General features: G+C 46.6%; 1 long non-coding RNA gene across 1 annotated transcript in view; it reads right to left on the bottom strand.

Annotated features, from left to right (window-relative positions):
- The window catches only part of LOC128335671 (uncharacterized), a 68,426-nt gene that overhangs the window by 17,028 nt on the left and 33,325 nt on the right, over positions 1–18,073 (bottom strand). Inside the window, exon 3 of the long non-coding RNA XR_008311674.1 lies at positions 1,456–1,930. This is a non-coding gene — a long non-coding RNA (uncharacterized LOC128335671). The remainder of the gene's footprint in view (positions 1–1,455; positions 1,931–18,073) is intronic.

Genomic DNA, 18,073 nt, shown 5'->3' with positions numbered 1-18,073 from the left:
TCCGCCTGAGGGATCATAGGGAGGGTTGTGTCCAGAAGTACTCCCAAACTGTTCCTTCCAGGGGAGTGTAACCCCATTCAGAACTGGCAGATCTACCCCAGTTTGCCGCTGTGTCCAAAGGGGGCCCTCCTGTTGCAACCACACAAGGCACTTCCATTAACACAAGATAGTGGGAATGGGAGCCTAAAGTTTGCTTTCCAGTCCAACGTATCGTACATCTCTTCCTTCATCGACTCCGTCCTTGAGTTCCTATCCCTTTGTTTCCTTGCCTCCCCCCATTTATCTTTCCCATTTTCCCTGGGCCCACACATGTGACCAGAGCACTTCCACCCCTCACATTTGGGAATTTAGCTTCCATCTCTGCTAACTGCCACATGTGCCAGCATGGCTGCATTTGCACATAACGGGGGAACTGGAGTTCCAGGGCCCAGAGGTTTCCCTACCATTATGTCTAAATGTGTGCAACTCCAATCCTGTTCCTTCTGCGACCTGAGGTTTTGCTCTGGAGACTCCAATTTGGACCCTTGGTTTATAGTTAATTTTGCTACTCAAAACCAGGGTTCCATTGCATTCACAGTTAGGGTTCTGAAAGCAGGGAGGAAGTCCTACGCTGCTGCAGTCACTCAGCCCCTCCTCCTAGGTGCTCATGGTCGCAGTGTTGTCTGTTTGGGGGCGCACCATAACTGTGATGGCCGGCACTTCCCCTTCACACAAATGGTGCGGTGTGAGTGACTGTGGCAGGGCGGGGCTTCCTCCCTGCTTTCAGATGCCTAGCTGTGAGCACTACTGCACTCAATTACATCTGCATGGAGATAGGGTCAGCCTCCATTTCAGGCAAGTGAGACTGTCACATGATCAGAGGCTTGTGCTTTGAGCCTGGGAAAGTGGGGACCATCCACAGCACTCCTGCATTTTTGATTAGCCAGAATTGGCAGCCCAACAAGAAAGGGTCTGGGGACAACCACAAGTTCCAATGGACCAACTGACCCCACCCTAACGCAATCAAAACAACTCCTAGCCCCTGACTGAACTGGCATTCTCACTGCCTCATCAGCATTGTGCTCATCCCTGGTACTGCTGATCCACCATCCTGTCTCTGCTGAATCTTAATAACAAGTTACTCCCCACTTTTAGGATACTTGCAAATCCTGTATTCAAACACTCCTTGCTTTTTTCTTTTCTTTTAATCCTTTCAGCGGGCCCAAATCAACCTTGGCCCCACTGTGTTCCTAGGTGTGGGCTTATGGGAGGACACCAGTGTTCCCTGTAATATCTGGTAGCTCAGAGGCAGAGCCTCTGCTTGGCATGCAGAAGGCCCCAGGTTCAATCCCTGGCAGCATCTCCAGGTAGGGCTGGCAAAGGCTTCTGTCTGAAACCTTGGAGAGCTGTTGCCCATCAGAGTAGACAATACTGAGCTAGATGGCCTGTCTTGGTATAAGGCAGCTTCCCATTTACCTAAACACTTGAGTTTTCAAACACTGAAAGTGATCGAAACTTCACGTTTTTCATGGGGTTGCAAGACCAAGCGCTGGTGTAGAGGGTGGTGGGACAAAACCCACTTCCTTCCAAGTCTCCATGACTGTCTTTCCCAGCATGAGATGAGGCTTTCTTTCTTTCTTTCTTTCTTTCTTTCTTTCTTTCTTTCTTTCTTTCTTTCTTTCTTTCTTTCTTTTTATGGTGAGCTGAAAGCAACTCAGGGATCACACTGAGCTGAGACTGTTTTGCAGTTTGTACAACTTTTTGTGTGTGTCAACATGCAAGTTTAAGGCTGGTTTGAAGCTGGATGGTTGTTTTCCTAAAGTCCTGAAGCCTACATGGTTGATTTGCAGTGACTGGTTCTAACCAAGAGACTCATTCTGGAAGCCTTAGGGAAGATGCAGTCGGGGAATAAGCCAAGAGAGAGTCCTTTTTCTTTATGCTGCACTTACTTCTGTTGGAAAGTAATAAATAAAAGAGCACAAACACAGAATGAACTCAAAGGACATGAAATATGAATATCAGTTTCTGACTCCATTCGCATCTTCACCTACAGTGTTCCCCCCCCCTTTCTTCTTCTGCTTAAAAAAAACAAAACTCTGGCAACAAGTTTTTTTTTTTTAAGACCTATGAATATTTCCTTCTCTCCCCCATGCCAGGTTTCAAATGCTATTATTATGGAAAGTGGAAAATGGCTGTTGACGCTCTAAACAAAACCCCAAGATATCCAAAACTCCCTCTGCAGTATCTCAGTTGGCAAAGAAGGGTCTTGCTTCTATTATAGCAGGATAAATAATTAAAAAAAATAATTAAAAATGTTAATAATTAACAATCCCAGTGCACCAGGTCCATCTCACAGAATGCTCTTCCAGCATCAGAAACAAAGCCTCCTTGTCTTTCACAGCACTGCCCCTGTCGGGAAAGCAAACGAAATCCCAATGCAAAGGAGATGTTTTCACAGTATCTAATGGGTAAACAGCAAAGGAAAGCCTCATAAACAAGCGGAAAGATATGCAGAAGAACAGTAAACATTAACAAGAGATTCATCACTCAAAAATGACAAGGAAGAAATGGGACCTGAATCCAGTGGACTCAGTTTGCCTTTTAGGGTGGATGGAGAAAACTATAACAAATATTTACCCTGGATTACTGTACTGTTAGGCAAGGCCTTCCACCTGAGAATGTATTCCTTTTCATATTTATTATTATGTATTTATTATTTTTTACATTTATATCCCGCTCTTCCTCCAAGGAGCCCAGAGCAGTGTACTACATACTTGAGTTTCTCTTTCACAGCAACCCTGTGAAGTAGGTTAGGCTGAGAGAGACGTGACTGGCCCAGAGTCACCCAGCTAGTTTCATGGCTGAATGGGGATTTGAACTCGGGTCTCCCCGGTCCTGGTCCAGCACTCTAACCACTACACCATGCTGGCTCTTTTCTTGGGGTCGGGTGGGGCAGGGCGGGTGGGGGAACCAAAAGCAGTTTTTAGTCCTAACTTTGAATTGCCTGGGTGCTCCCCCAAAGCATGTCCAGGAGCATCTTTTCCTGTCAGGGTGCATGTGAATTGTCATTTCGGCAGGGAGCCATAGAAAACAGAATTCCCTTGCATCTTGGAAGCTAAGGATACTTTCAAGCATACTTCTTCTCCATTATTAGATTTCTGCAGCTGGAATTAATTGCAGCCATACAGTTATTTAGGCAGCAGGGGTGCATTCATGGATAGCTCCAGGGCAGGAACCTCAATCTGTTCTCTGACCTTGATGATAACCAAATAATCAAACCTCTCTCCCTCCCTCCATTGTCTTTCTTGGTTACATTGAACATGATGGGAAGTTGGTAGTTTGGGACAGAATGCCAGAAACTGCCTTGTGTACAGACGGAAAGGTAGACCGTTGCCTTTTACTACAACAGAAACTTAGGTTGCTAGTTCATCTACTTGTTGGATTCCCACACAGAAATACTGATCTGCAGAGCCAAGGTCAGTGTTTTTAGCCCAGGAAAACTTTCACTTCCTTTGGGTCTTTGCTATATTTTTATCCACTGAACATGCCAAAGATATTCAGAAACTTTACGTGGCATTGCATGTGTCCATGTGGCTGAGAACTTTAGATCTTTCACCCGGGGATTCAGGGCAACCTCTCAGCAGCTGCAGAACCGAAGCATTTTCCACTCGCATGGCAGACCATCACAAGTAAATATATTTTCTTTAAATAAAAAACCCTCCTATAAATGCTCACTGTAGATAATCTCAATGGCCTTTTCTTTCTGCATTTGCAGAGATTTCCTTGGTGTTCAGTGAACCCGGAAAAAGGGAACAAGCCTTTAACTGGGGAGTTTTCAAAACCTCAGCCCATCTAAGGAAGACATTCCAATTTATTTCCTTCTTATTTCTAACAAAATAAAATAATTTTTTTATTTAAAATGCAATTGTAAACACAAAACACAGAAGTTAATTGATGGTGAAGTTATAAAGTGATGAGAGAAACTATTATTCTTATATAATGATAAATAATCATCATCATCCTAACAACAACTTTCTTTATTATAATAAATTGTCCTCTGGGCAGCTTACAGAGCAGGAAATGATAAAATTAGAAAAATATACAATTAAAAACACATTAAAACAAATGAATCAAAAAATGCCAACAAACACAATAAAAGTGACAAAAACATTTTAAATCATTTTCAAAAGCATCTAAAAAGCCTAAGTGAACAACAACAAAAAAGTGTTATCTCTATTTCCCAAAGAGCTGGAAATGTCAGGGTGTATAACTGAAGGGAGGGGAGACAAGCAGATTCAGAGTAACCTGCAGATATGCTGGTTTTATGAACATCTGAAGGGAAAAAACTTAAGGGGGCAAATGGAGCAGAATGTTCATAGACTCAGGTGGGTGGAGCTAATGGAACAGTGGCGAGGAGGGGAAAAGGAGGGCTTGGAGAGAAAGAGCAGGGAATTTCTCAGCTTGAAGAATACTCCCTCCAGACAGGCACAACTCACAGCCCCTTCCCCTTCTGAGGGGAAAAGGTGCCTAAAACTTTCACCACCCTCAGGCACTGGCTCAAATAACACATGCACACCAGAGGTATACTGTAACATTTCATTACTGGCCCATATTTGCATGCTTGGGTATTTAATCAGATATCTTGCTCTAAGAAAATCAATACAAGAATGCTTGACCATCTCAAACTGCTTGCTATACTGTCTACCCTCTTTTATGGGGATAGTGGAAGCCCAGTTATCTCTGCTCAGTACAAGAATGCTCAAGAATGCTCTGCTCACCTCCACTGTTTCTTGACCGTCAATATTTCTCCTGCTATGAGAAAGTCCCATATAAGGACAACACTAATTCTTCACTAATCCAGCTGAGATACCCAAATGAGATTGACTGGATTATCTTGCATTATTAGCCCAAAGAGGCTCCCAAAGCAGATCTATCTATCTATCTATCTATCTATCTATCTATCTATCTATCTATCTATCTATCTGCATGTATAACTGATGAGACATGCTGGGACAGATGAGAACGAGACATCTCTGCAGTGCCAAACAAAAGATTTTGCACACTGGAGCACAGATTTCGAACAAGGTCCTTCCTGAGAGTTCTGTGAATGGTTTTCATGTATGTGTTTTGAAGTGAGGAGACATGGGCACCTGGACTGATGCTGTACGAAAGACTGCAGACATAAGGAAGCCCTCCTCCTCCCCCCACTTCTTGAAAATATGGCAAGCAGCACAAGGACAGGAGACTGTGAAAAAACCTTCCTTCCTTCCTTCCTTCCTTCCTTCCTAACCCCACGCCATGTGCAAAGCTCACAAGGGTTGGATGGGAAGGGGCCTGGAGCCAGCGAGAAGCGGGCACCTCCCTTCAGATGCCATATGACCTTGGGCCTCCCTTGGTCCACATGCTCTTGCTGAACTCGAGTACAATTTCTTACACAGGGCTATTTAAGCTGCAGCAGGTAAAATGCATTTTTAAAGTTAAACCCATGGACCTTGAGATGGGGTAGGATATCAGTATCCAGGGTACACTCACCCAGCCCCAGAAGAGATGCCACAAACCCCTGCAGCCACTCATATCAGGGCAGGAAGACAAGCGGGCCGAGAGAACACAAGGAGAGTCCTGCTCCTTAGGGGAGGGGTGCATCTGAGGGGAGGGGTGCAGAGAAGAACCAGTTCACACCAACACTCCACTGCTTCTTTTCATAAGAAGAGCCTTGCTTTCCCAGGCCCAAGGAAGCCCATCCAGTCCAGCATCCTGTTTCGCACAGTGGCCCACCAGATGCCACTGGAAGCCTACAGGCAGGAGCTGAGGGCAGGCCCCCTCTCCTGCGGTTGCTCCACTGTGAGTGGGATTCTGAAGCAAGAGCTATAGCCAGCAGACGGACAGCTGTGGATAGACCTGTCCTCCATGAATTTGTCCAGGCCCCTTTCAAAGCCAATAAGAGCCTTCCCTGCCAACATCCTCAGGCCGCATCAGGCTGGGGCACACTCGTCCACTGAGTGGTGGGGAGGCAGGGCTGGTAAGAGTCAGTGCTGCATCAGCATGGGACAAAGGGACAGGCCACCGAGCAGATGTCCCCTATGGAAATGGCAGGTGGTGGGGCGAATGCCAGGGAGGTGGGGATGGAAGGAGTGGAAGCAGGGCTTGAAGCATCGCAACAACCGCACTGGAATCCTTAAGTGGGGAGGTCGTGCCTGTGATGCAGGGCTCTTCATCAGGGAATTCCAGGTCCTCCGGGGCAAGTCTGTGCTTAAATGCAGAGCGTGGCCTAGAGGAGGAGATGAGTGAGGGGACCCCCTTCCCAGACAACTGAGGCATCAGAAAGGAACCGTGGACCCTGACAACCGGCACAAATAATAAGTTACAGGGACCCAGACACTTGCATTTTGGAACAAGGTCTGAGTCACTCCATGGCATAGGAAAACGTTAAAGGAACTGCATGTTACATCACAATCATTTACAATGCATGCACAGCCTTACTGAGAGCTGGAGAAATAAACCAACAAACACTCCCAATGTGCAAAACCTGATGCCTGCCCCCGCCCCTCCTGCTTTGATATTTATGACTAAATCTACATATATCTCGAAATGACAATACCAGTGAGCCTTGGCGACCAGAGGAAGTGTATCTAGCATGTTGTCTTTGAGGAAATGCAAATTGAGCGTTGCAAGCAAATAGGCACACTCACACAGCATAAGAAAATAAAAATAAAACAGCGGCCTCAAGGAGAAGGCCAAGATGGGAACACGAGAGAAATTCTCTAGGCTCTGTGCTGGGCTTGCATCTGCAAGCAGGCTGCAATTAGAGATGCTACCGACCCTCTTAACGGGATGAACGTGCCTTCCCTGTGTGCATTCTCCAGTGACAAAGGCGAGGCATGTAAACTGGCAACCCGGGTCACAGAGGCAGCCATTTGTATTCTGGGAGCACCCTCTGTGGGATGTGGCTCCCCTTACATAGGAAGCTGCCTTCTACCACGTCAGACCACTGAGCCATCTCACTCAGTATGGTCCACACTGTCTGGCTGCACCTTTCAGGCAGGAGTCTCCGCCAGCCCTACCTGGAGATGCCAGGAATTCAACCTGAGACCTTTTGCATGCAAAGCAGATGGTCTTCCATTGGTAAGTAAGATGAAAAGAGGAGCCTTTCTACCTTGGAGTGTGCTTGTGTGTCAGCATTTCCCTTTTGCCACAGCTCCTGGCAGCCAGCCGCCATGTTTGTAATAGAGAGCGGTGGCTATAGGGGCTGCTACCTCTGTGCCACTCTGCACAGTACTCTCTATGATCCTTTCCCTGCAATGACTTGAATAGGGCTGGACCCACCTCCTGCCCCTTCATGGCCAATCAGAGGCCAGCTGCTGACATCATAGGGTTTCCCATCTCCTGGCAGTGCGATACATGCCAGGAAGGTTCTCCCAATCCTGGGAGGACACTCTCTGTTTCAAGCTCGCCGCTGCCATGCTTGCCTGGAACCAGGTTTGCAAAGCTATGCAGAAGCTCTGCCCATCTGTGGGGAACAGGGTAAGTGCTCTTCCCCCCTCAAACAACCCTCAGATGTGAACGAGCTCATAGTGTCCCATCCAAATGAAAACCAAGGTGGAACCTGCTTAGTGAAGGGGACAATTCATGCTTGCTGCCACAAGACCAGCACTTTCTCTCTCTCTCTCCCCTAGTCTGAGCAGGGGGCACGGGTTGGATTAGAGGACCTCCAAGGCTCCTTCCATCTCTAATCTTCTATAGCTCTATACTTGGGTAATAGCTGTTATGGTTCCCGAGGCTGACGGACAAGCCCAGGGACAAGCAGGAGCCCTTGGGGCCAGGTTCTGCTCCCAACCAAGCCCATGGTCCAGCTCCTCTACCCAGCCTTGCCTGCTCTGATCTGCAGAGACTCTCTGGGCCCTGAGGCAGTGGTCTTTCTCCACAACTGTGACCTGAGACCCATTGTAGGGGAGATGCCCAGGACTGAACCTGGGACTTTGTGTCTACCTTCCCCCTCTGAGCTCTAGCCCCCTTTCAATCAATAGGAAGAGTAGCAATCATTCCCTGCGACTTATCGAGACACCCTGGGGCGTAGCAAGGCTGAAGTGGGCCTTGGGACACGGAGTGGAGATGGGCCCCTGCTGTCTTCCCTCCCACCATGACTTTGCGGCAAAGGAACTAGATGCACATGGTGAAAAACCAAACATTCCTGGCTCTTGCTCCTGTGCAAATAATGTCACACCTCCTTCCACTTGGAACAGGAGCCAGCAGCTTACCAGTTAGGAAGGTGGAAGGCGAGAGCAGTGGGCTGTTTCCCAGCCAGCAGGCACCCCTCCCTCATGGGTGTGGGGACATTCCTCCCCATTCAGTTATAGCTATGCCCCTGGAGGTGCTCTTACCCCCTGGCCTTCCGCCCCCCCCCCCAACATCTCTAGTCTGTCCTGGTGGTGTGGTTTGTACCCTCAAGAACCTATGTGTTGAAAAATGATGTGGAGAGGCCTCCAAAGACCTTTAGGTCCAGGCTCCAAAATTACTTAGGTGCACCTCTGTATGCCCCTGCATGTGTCTTGTTCAGAGCCTCTTTCTCAGACCAATGAGGGAAGATTTAAACAAACCCATGCATTAATTTTAGAAAGAAAGTCCAGAGAATTGGTTGCAGCTGGCAACACCATCTCTCGCAAGAGAGAGTGGAGGTGAAAAGGTGAGCTAAGCATATGGCTGTGTGTATTGCTGCTCTGCAGAACTGCAATGCGTACATGACTCCCATTTGTGCTTCATGCACATTTAGAAGGTCAACAGGCTCCACTGCTAATAATAATTTATTTATTACATGTTTATACCACCCCATCCAAAAGCTCTGGGCTATGCACAACAAGTAAAATACGAGGGGGGCGGGGAGGGAACACCATTTAAAACAAACAGATCAAAGCAATATAAAAACACATTTAAAACAGTTTAGAACCATTTTAAACCAGTTAAAATACTTAGAAACAATGTAAAAACCTTGGAAGACCAGGCCAAACCAGTAAGTCTTTAGGGCTCTCTTGAAGGCTAACCATGAGCCCAAACTATGGATTTCTCCTGGGAGGGCATTCCACAGACCAGGAGCCGCTGCAGAGAAGACCTGACTCCAAGTCGCCACCAGTCGTGCCGGTGGTATCTGGAGACAGACCCCTCCAGGTGACCTGGTTTGGCCAAAATAACACATTGCGCTCCTTTGAGGTGGTATGGCCCCAGACGTAGAAGTACCACATATGGAATATAGCTTTGATGACTCAGTTAACATGCACTTCAATAATTTTTCCAGGTGTCACAACCCACAGGCATCCCCCAGCCATCCACTCTGGATGAAATAACAGGTGAGGAGGAAGACAGAATCCAGGATTACTTAGAGGGCCCAGGACCCTCGGGGACCCCCAGAGACCCCACACCCCAAGATATCACCCGTCTGCCTCCAGACTCTGATTCAGAGGGTTTCACAAGTGAACCTGAAGTATCCTAGCTCCACCAGTAACAGCAGCTCTGGCCCCTTTAACTCTCCAAGCCTTGCCACTGGGGGCGGAGTTACCCCCTTCAAACCTGGCTGCCCTGAAGAATGACCTGCAGTCTGCTCCAGGTCTTTGTGGGAGCAGGAGCTGTTCTTGGGTCTGCACATTGAGCTTTGAAAGTGTGGGGGTGGGGGCAGGAAGGAGGGAAGGCTGTTAACAGTGTTGACATTTTGCAAAGGTCATCGGTTCTGAAGAGATGCTCCAGTCGCTACATGACGGGGCATTTTGCTGCCCTCCTGGCACCCTAGTTACCACTTGAGGTACCTGTCCCACCTTGCCTCAAGTAAGGAATGCCTCAAGGGGTGATCATTCCAATGGAATAACCCCCCACCCACCCCGCCCTGCCTGGATCTGCTGTTCAAGAGAAAATCGGCCAGGCTGTTAGAGCAGCTGCATGGAGATCCCACTTGGCACATTAATTTGCATTTGTTAGAAGGGGGGAAACTGGGTTAGGGAAGAAAGATGCCCTGAGAAACTCACAGCATCATTGAGATACACAGGAATAGATATCAATAAAATATGATTGTTGGTTTTTGCACTCCCGCCTCCAATCCTTGCTTTCTGTCTGTCCATGGGAAAAAAAATTACATATTGGAGCTGAATCCAGATGAAGCAATGTTTGGTACTGACCTAGGGTGTTTTGCAAGGGGGTAGCCGTTAATTGATGCTAAAGTATCACTTAACATCAATGATTTGCCTGCCAGTGAAAATGCTAAACTCAATCACCATGTTTGGGTCAGTGTTTTTTTTTTTTTTAATTCAAAATCAAAACTGCTGCTCTCCTCCTGAAATCTGATTCAAGAAATCCCATGAGAAAATGATTACCAGTATAATTATGGATTATTTGCAACCATGCTTTAAGCTGTCATTGAGGCTGGATTCTACACCTTCCCTGTTTCCTAGGAAATATACATCTTTGCATTCTAGTGCATGAGGCAGAGGGAGAGGGCCAGCGGAAAAGGGAAGAACAACTTAATCGGAGAACAACTTAAAGAAGCTGGAGACTGGGTGAAAACTCCATCACCCATGTGCTTCTGCTGTTCACAAGTGACGCCTGAGTTCTGGACATTGATCACTGAGATACATTGTAAAGGAACTTCTATTGTGACCAAAGAAAAAGAACTCTTATGAAGCCAAAACATGTATTGGACTGGCAACTGCAGCCGTTATAAAGAGAGAGTCCCTAAGGGCCACCTTTTCATCAGATTTAGAACTGCTGTGCATTGTGGGAAGATCAGCAGTGGTGAGGAAGACGGGAAAGGTTTTCCAATAACGTGCCTGAATGATAGCCTTCAGGTGCAGACATTCAAAGCAGAGAGCAAAGGACTGTCCAATTGATCAGGCCCATCAACTTCCGCAGGTTAACGGAGGTGCACTGGCAATCTCTCTTCTGTAGTTTGAATCATACTAGGGTGAAGAAAAGGTTTCTCCACCTGTCTCTTGGTCTTTCCAGAATGCCTTATCTTGTTGGGATGTGACTACATCTATAAATATGTATATACCATTTCCCAACACAATTCTAAAAGAGGTTTACACAGAAAAATAATACATAAATAAGATGGTTCCCTGTACCCAAAGGGCTCATAGTCACAATCCATAAAGAAGCATAAGGTAGAAACCACAGCAAGAATCACTGGAGGGATGCTGTGCTTGGGTTGGATAGGGAGATTTGATCCCCACCAGAGTTGCCAGAACCTAAGGGGTATACTCGTGGGTCAAATGGGCCGTAATAGCAATAGCAATAGCACTTACATTTATATACCACTCTATAGCTGGAGCTCTCTAAGCGGTTTACAATGATTTAGCATATTGCCCCACACATTCTGGGTACTCATTTTACCGACCTTGGAAGGATGGAAGGCTGAGTCAACCTTGAGCCCCTGGTCAGGATCAAACTTGTAACCTTCTGGTTACAGGGCAGCAGTTTTACCACTGCGCCACCAGGGGCTCCTTTTAAAAAGCCAAATCTGGCCACCTAGATCCCCACCCCCTGCTAAATATAAGTGAGTAACAATTTTAAAAGGTGCCTCTTTGCTCTGTTAGCAGGGGATGTGCACCTCTCATTACACATGTCACTGCTGATAGTCATGAAGCCCGAGTCTGATACGGAGGAGTCCCCAGATGAAGAGATCATGACCCCTGAGCCTGACTGATCGTGACAACTCACAGGACAAGGCAGGGTTCAAGGGGCCCTCGCCTCCACCAGCGAAAATGGAAGCACCTGCTGACCCCCTCAACAGGCCCTTGCCTGTGTCTTCTGAGTCGGAGGATGAAGCAGAAGCGCTCCAAATCCCGACCAGCAGCCCCCTGGTTGGTCCCAAAGAGCAGCTCCAATGGCATGAGTGAGGCACTCCTTGCCACTCTGCTGATGCCCCAGTCACTGGCCACCTGAAGTGACTCCTCACTTTGCCTCATGAAAGGTCCGCCCTTGCTCAGGTTTGTGCTCACTAAATACTACAATTCTGACTCCTGCACTGCTCTCTGCTTTGCATTTCTTCATTTCTCCAAAGCTGAAAGAGCAGAGAAAACAGCTGATTTGCATATTTGGGGGCCTTCCAGCTTCTGGGGGGTGGGCAGCAAAGAAATCCTACTGAATGCACAAATCTGTTAATTGCACTTTATTTAACTGACATTTCTGCAAGCCTGTCAGGGGACCCAGGCTGTGTGTAAAGGCAGGTGAGAAGGTTTAGTATTAATTTAGGTTTTAAGGGCCCACTTTTCACTCCCATTCACACCCATGGCAAGGAGAAATAAAGCAGTGGATGGCGCCAACTTCCACCAGCATCAACAGAAGCGGGATTTCTCCCTCAATCTGTTCCTTTGCAGCGTACAATTGAAACCAGTTTGCATTCTTCCTCCCAGAAATAATAGACCTACACCTGTGCTATGTTTAGCTCAAAACGAAGACGTGTTTGGGTAATGGTAACATTCTCCTTTGCCCTCTGAACCTGTCTTATATTATACGGTATTGTAATAGCCCTGGGAAAGGAGTATATGAGCAATGCATGCACACACTGGCAGGAGAAGGAAAACAAACCATTTTAAAAAAAAAATGTTTTTGGTGTTAACACTGCCCTTTGCTGTGAGCAGGGAATTGAACCAGTGAGTTTATTTGTTCAGTCCTTTTCCAGGTTTAGGCACTGACTATAGCTTGCCCTGTGCATTTTCACTTCAGGTCAGCAGTAGTTCCCTGCATTATGAAACCAGTTTAAACTATTTAATATCCAGAAATAGTGCATTGTTGACTTGATTTGGAGGCAGCAACCATTAGAAAGCTAGTATCTCCAGCTTTTGGGAGACATCCTGCTCTGCCTTGAGGCTGCTGTAGCCTCGGAAGCAGCCCTGATTGTGTTCAGAAGGAGAGGTGGTGCATGCCAGGCTACTGAGAGATTAGTGATTGGCCCAGAGTTGTTTCCACATTTCGTAATTCTAAACTCTGATTGGTGACAAAATTGAAACCATCTGTCAAATAGTTGTGACTATTTGCAGACATCAGCTAGGTGAAAAGAAACACCAGCCCTCCAAATTTGATGCAGTTCTGCAGTTCTGTTGGAAAATGGCTTGTGTACATCAGTTTAAGCAACAACTCCTATAAAGAGGGTTTTTAAGTGTTGGCTACCTTTTTTCACCACAGATAGCATACCTTTTACAATTTTTAATGTCTCTCTAACTGCCTCCAAAAATCCAGGTCCTTTCTGGAGTAGTACCTTTTGCTTGTTTGAAAAACATCAATCTAGTATCTTGGCTTCCTCACTTTGGCTGGCGGGATGTCACCTACCCAAGTTGCTCTTGCAGTTATCTCATTCAAGCACAGAGAACTATTTGACCATCAGTTCCCGCCAGTGGACCACTTGGGGCTATTAACCAGCAATTTTCCTGAAAGGGAATCATTGACCAGTAGCTGAAAATAAATGTGCGAGACACACACACACACACACACACACACACACACACACACACACACACAGAGGCACTGCTTTGTGTAAACCACCATCCTGTTATATTTAAAAGGTATTCGGGAGGATCCAGACCAAGTTAAGCCTAAACACCACTGAAATAAATGAAGCAAGCTACTTCCAATTAACTGAAGTCCTATTAATTTAAGGTAACTTAGTCCAGATCTTGCTCATTGAAAGGATTGTGAATGCGGACACAGTATACAATACAATGGAATAATTCAAAACAGAATGTGTTCAATATTGGCAGCTCCAGACTTGTCAGTAACAGCTAGTGATTATTCACATTGATAGACACATGTTAACAGCACAAAAGGGATTTGTAAATAACAATTGTGACCGCCTAAAGAACTCTTGAAAACACTCAAAAGACTGACAAACTCTTTGTGCTTTGTAGAACTGCAATCTCTCTCTCTCAAAACAAAAAACTGAAAGAAGACTACAGCTAGCCATTCTGGTAGCCTGTTTTGAGATGGTCTTCTTCCTCGGGTTCTTCAAATGCAGTCTGTAGCTGTGAATGGCTTCAAAGTCAAGTTACAAATTGTTCTTTTCTGCTATAGACATTTCCATTTCTTTTACATAAAGATGCAATCGCCCAACTACTAGAGCCTGTCTTGTGGTAGCAAGCATGAAAGGCCCCCTCTGCTAAGCAGGGTCCAACATGGTTTGCATTTGGAGAGGTGACTCCACGTGAGTGCTGTCTGCTGTAAGATATTCCCCTTAGGGGATGGGGCCAGAGGTAGAGCATCTCGACCATCAGTGGCCGAGCATCTGCTTGGCATGCAAAATATACATGCCAGGTGCAGTCCCTGGCTGGGAGAGGAGACTCCTGGAACCTTGGGAAACTGCTGCTAGTCACTGTAGGCAATACTGATCTCAATGGAGCAATGGTTTGACTTGTTATGAGGCAGCTTATGTCCCCATTTAGCAACTTCTGGAGCTATATCACCTTACTGAGACTGGTAAGCAGACTCATACGGTCTGTCCATAGCCTGGTCAACTTTCTGGGCCAAGTAAAATTGGCAGGTGTGCATGTACTTTGACAGCACCATCCGAAAGACCATGCGCAACATGGCCCCAGGGACCCCTGCTACCTGATGTCCACTCTGAGACCATTATTGTCCCCTGCTAACTGAGCAGAGAGGCACCTTTTAGAGTGGCGATGGAGCTCTTGATGGAGCAGGGGCAGAGCAACTGGCCCTCTCCATCCCCAGCACAGCAGCCCTCCAGGGGCTGTTGCTGGGGTCTACCCTGTGTTTCTTTTTTCAATTGTGAGCCCTCAAGGGACAGGGGGCCATTTTATTTATCTATTCATAGCTATGTAAACCGCTTTGGGAACTTTTGTTGAAAAGCAGTATATAAATATTTGTTGTATTTGTATTGCAAAAACGATACTGAGATAAGAAGTGGTTGAAGCGGTCTTGGCTGAAGTGATATTTGAACCAGAGACTTCTCAATCTGCTCACACTCCTAAGAATCACATGGTTTGCTTCCTATTGCAAAATGAGGCAAGCTCTTTTCAGATGCATAGCCCTTGAAGCTAACCTAGGAAAAACCATGATCATAAGTGGATAATAAGCAGTGTACCAGGTTGGACTCACAACAGAATGTTGCAGTATATACCTGGTATGTATCTGTTACCTGAGCCTGCCTGAGCACAGAGGACATTTTAGGCACCTTTTCTCCTCAGAAAAAGAAGGGACTGTGATTATCTCGAGGGAGTTTCTTGAAGCTGAGAAATCCCCCCCTCCTTTTGTTCAAGCCCTCCTTCACCCCTCTCCTCACCAATGAATTCCATTAGCTTCACCTACCTGGTTGTCTCACTGCTCTCTGAGTCCATGAACATTCCGCTCCAGTGGGTTACATTGGGGCAGTTGGGAAGTGGGTGGGGTCTCTGCCCCTTAGGTTTTTCCGCTCTTCAGATTTTTGTGAGACAGACATGCCTGCAGGTATGCCTGAGTTTGCCATCACCTCCCTCTCACCCACACATGCTCCAGTTATGCGTCCATAAGGATAATAAAATTCCCTGCTCTTTTGGAAATAGATATAAGACAAACCAATCTCACATGGCACACAGTCTTACATTAAAACCTGGATCCATGTAACTTGCCTTTGAGAAATCTGAAAGTCTTGAAAAATCCCCATCTTATTGTAGGTAAGGTAAAAGTGTGCCGTCAAGTCAATTTCGACTCCTGGCACCCACAGAGCACTGTGGTTGTCTTTGGTGAAATACAGGAGGGGTTGACCATGGCCTCCTCCCACACTGTCTGAGATGATGCCTTTCAGCATCTTCCTACATCGCTGCTGCCCGACAGAGGTGTTTCCAGCAGGGATTTGAACTGGCAGCCTTCTGTTTGTTAGTCAAGCATTACCCCGCTGTACCACTTAAGGTGACCTGTAGATAAGGTAGCAAATGAAAATAAATCTACAATAAGGGAGCAAATGCAAAGTCATCTAAAAGCTTTGTTTCTCTCTAGTTTGCTTGCTGATGCAGTGGAATCTGCCTGGGAACAAAACAGAACAGTGCTCCAGTTGCCTGAGAACAGGGATGGCTCCAGACTTCTCCAACATTTGAGATGCTCAAAGCGTCTCCTGAGGGTCTCCTCACAAGATTTCTTCCAAACACCACGCACTCAAGAGGTCTGGACAGGAACCAACGAGACATTTTAACCAAAGCCAAATGCCGAGACTTTTCATGTCCTTTTGGCTTGCAAAGATCGCTGCCCCCATAACATGGGTTTCCTGTTTACTCTTCTCTCTTTTTAAAAATGCAGCATTCCTTTCTCATGCACAAATTGAAATTAAGGATGAGTTTCTCCCCCTACCCCGCCCCACAACCCCACTAGATTCTGAACAAAGAGGGTGGGAACTTCCTGTGTTTGTATCTTGGGATAGATGAAATGGAGAAAAATTGGAGATCTACTCATATGCTTACAAAGAGTGGAAACAGATGGTGGATAGGATTGTTATGGGTGTGCAGGATACAGGCTACGATAGTCATGACTAAGCCCCAGTGACATTAATTGAACTTCTGTGGGACTCAATTATTTCAATTATATTTATCTGGATTCCTGTTATGATTGTTGCTGTTGGAATAGACATACCATTGCATTCATAAAACTTTAATTAAAAGCATTAATTTAAATGTCTCTTCCACCATACACTTAATTAGGCCGCTCAGAATAAAACCAGTACAATATATATTTTAAAACCCCAATTAGTAGTGTAGTGTAAAGGTCAGAGACTGAACAAGTGCCTAGTTGAAGGATCTGGCTCTCTCCAGCCCCCCCCCAGCATCCCTCCAGTGGCCATTGCTGGCATCTTCCTCACAGTTCGTTTCAGATGGAGATCCCTTTGACACAGGGAACCATCTTTTCCTTGTTATTCACTTGCTGTGCAAACTGCCTTGAAAACCTTTTTCTTTTTTCTTTTTGCTGAAAAGTAGTAGTATATAAGTAGTAGTTTTAGTGTTAGTAGTAGGGTCCTCCCTCTGCCCTCTCCTTAAGAGGAGAGGAGAGCTGGTCTTATGGTAGCAAGCGTGGCTTGTCCCCTTAGCTAAGCAGTGTCTGCCCTGGTTGCATTTTGAATGGGAGACTAGAAGTGTGAGCACTGGAAGAGATGCCCCTCAGGGGATGGAGCTGCTCTGGGAAGAGCAGAAGGTTCGAAGTTCCCTCCCTGGCAGCATCTCCAAGAGAGGGCTGAGAGAGATTCCTGCCTGCAGCCTTGGAGAAGCCGCTGCCTGTCTGTGAAGACAATACTGAGCTAGATGGACCAAGGGTCTGACTCAGTCTAGGGCAGCTTCCTATGCCCCTATGCTGTAATTGATTGCCGACTTCTGCCAGTAGCTCGGAGGGTCAGTCAGGGTGCCGGGATGCATCGCTCCACATCGCCCCACCCCCGAGAACCCCCATAACTTGTGTGGCACTTTATGGGGATCCCCCTCCCCTCCCTGAAGCCAGCCAGGAACCCCACAATCTGCCAGCCGCAGTCAATCAGTCAGGCGACGTTAGGAAAGCACTAGCTCTCCTGCATTGTGTAACTGGTCTGCGCTGGAAATACTTTGTAGATAACTGGTAGGGTATTCCTTCATTCACTCGCTCTCCTGACCCTGCTTAAGAGGATGGCCCCGGAGGCTGGTTTATTTTTAATGCATGTATTTATTTATACTTGATTTCTAAAACGCTCTTCCCAATATGGCTCCTGGCCATTTACAGGGTTTGCTCCTGAGGTGAAGGTACACATGCACAGGCAAGACCAGGCTGGGCTTCCTTAGCCTGGTTTTGCCTGCCCGTGTGAATAGCTTCTTAAATGTGTGTGTACATGCACACACGAACACACCCAATCTCTATGTAGTCCCAGAGCTGAAGGTTTGCAACAGAGACGGGGCACATTCATTGGGGAAATGGTTGGGACCTACTGCATGCTGCCTCCACCTTCTCTGCAATAGTCTGCCTCACACTGATTTGAAGCAAGGAAGTCTCTCTTCCTTTAGCGATCGTAACCCCACCACCTGAGTGGTGTCCTGTAACATGTACACAATGGCAGCACCACCTTTGGCAATCGTGGATTCCATAACAAACTGCCTATCAATAAAAACACAAAATGGCTTCT

Source organism: Hemicordylus capensis, chromosome 11 (assembly GCF_027244095.1).
Source record: "Hemicordylus capensis ecotype Gifberg chromosome 11, rHemCap1.1.pri, whole genome shotgun sequence".
Lineage (NCBI taxonomy): Eukaryota > Metazoa > Chordata > Lepidosauria > Squamata > Cordylidae > Hemicordylus > Hemicordylus capensis.
Note: the sequence above shows the minus strand (reverse complement) of the source record. Positions and strands in the feature narration are given on the sequence as shown.